The sequence below is a fragment of the Ovis canadensis genome, chromosome 1 (genome assembly GCF_042477335.2).
Source record: "Ovis canadensis isolate MfBH-ARS-UI-01 breed Bighorn chromosome 1, ARS-UI_OviCan_v2, whole genome shotgun sequence".
Lineage (NCBI taxonomy): Eukaryota > Metazoa > Chordata > Mammalia > Artiodactyla > Bovidae > Ovis > Ovis canadensis.
The window spans coordinates 63416444-63418707 of record NC_091245.1 but is presented as its reverse complement, the minus strand read 5'-3'; the positions used below and the strand labels follow the sequence as shown (position 1 = coordinate 63418707).

At 40.3% G+C, this 2264-nt stretch overlaps 1 pseudogene; it reads right to left on the bottom strand.

Annotated features, from left to right (window-relative positions):
* Positions 1 to 344: 344 nt before the first annotated feature.
* Positions 345 to 1141, bottom strand: LOC138428518 (DDB1- and CUL4-associated factor 16-like; annotated as a pseudogene).
* Positions 1142 to 2264: the final 1123 nt, after the last annotated feature.

The window sequence follows — 2264 nt, the reverse complement described above, 5'->3', positions numbered from 1 at the left end:
GATGGACGTGAGTCTGAGTGAACTCTGGGAGTTGGTGATGGACATGGAGGCCTGGCGTTCTGCGATTCATGGGGTCGCAAAGAGTCGGATATGACTGAGTGACTGAACTGAACTGAACTTACCACTTTCCACAATGTAATGGCTCCTTTCTCTATCCCATTAATAATTAGGCTTATAATTAAATCCATTATACAGGCAGAGTAAATTGTGGGGAGAACTGAGCATGGGGAATAAACTTATCTTTGGCAATAGGCCTCTTTTTAGTAATTCTCTATTGAATTTCTCATTTTATCCACAGGGTCCCTCAAAGGCAATACTTACAAGGTGCATCTTCCATAGTTGAGTTACAGAACTCTTGGGCATATGTTCAGTACTTGATTGTACTTGGACTTCTGAGGATAGGGCATAGTTTGGTTGAGAAGACTCAACTGTGGACTGTGTAACTGTACTCTTTTCTCAACTGGCAACCTGAGAGATATGAGAAGGAATGGGAACCTTTGTAGTGATGCACTTAGGAATTTGCTAACTGCATTTTGGAAGTCAGTTTAAGAGTAAGCAGTGTTGATGGGTTTAGCATGGACTATCTCCTTAACTGTTATAGTTATCCAGCTGTACCACAACCAGAAAGGCACCAATTAGAAATGTGCTTAAGGCGTTCAGGTATGGGAGTGGCTCCGCTCAGTTTTCTTTCAGGGTAACCACTTGGTGGCAAGTCACAGTTGCTCTATTTAGCGTGGAAAGCTGGCAGGGATTCATAAGGGGCTTTTGAAAGGTGGGACTCCACAAGAAGCTAGAGGAGGCCATTCAGAAATTGGTTCCAGTTTGGGTACATAGTGGAATCAATGGAAGAGTCTTAGACCTATCTCTCCATGTATATGGACTGGTGTGCTAGCATCTAAGAGTTTAGCATGGTGTAACCAGGAATTTAGGATATAAAGGTTTCTAAGTTGTAGAATATTTTTAAATGGTATTTAACCTGCCAGACAAGACTATCAAGAGATGTTAGGTTGGGTACCATAGGGTCCCCTTCTTCAAAGGAATTCCACTCATTGTCAGAACTCTCACTGAGGTAATTAACATTTTCTTCTTCCTCACTTTTTGATTCTGATAAGGAGTCAGAAGAGGGACTTCTAGGAACCATTAGAAGAGACCAACAGGATAGGGAAAAAAAGATACTAGAAAAAGGTGGCAATCTAAGCCAGTAAAACCCTAACACTGGCAAATAGAAGCAAAAGAGGAGAAATCCTTTTAATAAGTTCATTTGGCTGTTTCTCAGTCTGTTTCACACACAGAGTGTGCCCCTGACTCACACCAGTGTGCTATTCTACAAGATAATGTTCTTCACTTACGAAGAAGACAGCTTAGTTCCTCAGGACCAGTTCAACGTGTAAAATTAGTCACTGACCAGTGGCACAGGTCAGAGTCTCTCCTTCAAGTCGTGGCTACCCAAGAAGAGAAGGGGCCTCATCTAGGCAAGCTGACTTTCTTACCGTGGTCTCAGTTGGTCATGATATTGTGAAGAGACACTTTATGCGCTTTTTTTTTTTTTTTTTAACAGGAATAGTATCTCTATTTGGTAATGAAAAGAAACAGCCTTCTTTGTCTGCTGGTGCAGCAACTTTTGTGCAGTGGGGTGGTGGGATGGGTTGTGAAAGATCTGTCTGGTGTGCACAGATCTGACATTTTCCATAGGTGGTGCAAATGCCCCTGGAAACTAGTGACTTAGTTGTTGGACTGTCTAGAAAGGCAGCAGTAACCCATGGATGATCCTTACCTCATCCCTAGCCACAAGACCCTACTAGGCCTAATGCCACCAGCTCTGTTTCCCATAGTCTTAATTTTTTTTGTATATAAAACTGAGACTGCCTTAAGTTTGCAACTGACATATTTAGATTAAAATTGCATTCAACAACATACATATTAATATACAAACTTCCAAATCATCCAAATGTTTGCAGTCACTATGTAGCTCCATTAAAATGTATGTTTACATTATACTTTAAATCTGTATTTCCTTGGGAAATTCTCATATTTTATGAGAATAGAAAGCTTGCCTAAGGCTTCTTTTATAATGGAAATGGAAACATTGCTAACATCTGAATCATGTTTAGTGTAAAAAAGAAAATTGGGACCATCTGAACACTCAGAATCCTTTCGTAGCATAGAATGCTGGAGTATTGGTGTAAAAAGAACCACTTTTTAAAAAAATATTCAAAGTGTTACTAAGCACCAAAGTCCTTTGTCTTTGGAAATACTGTGGCTTC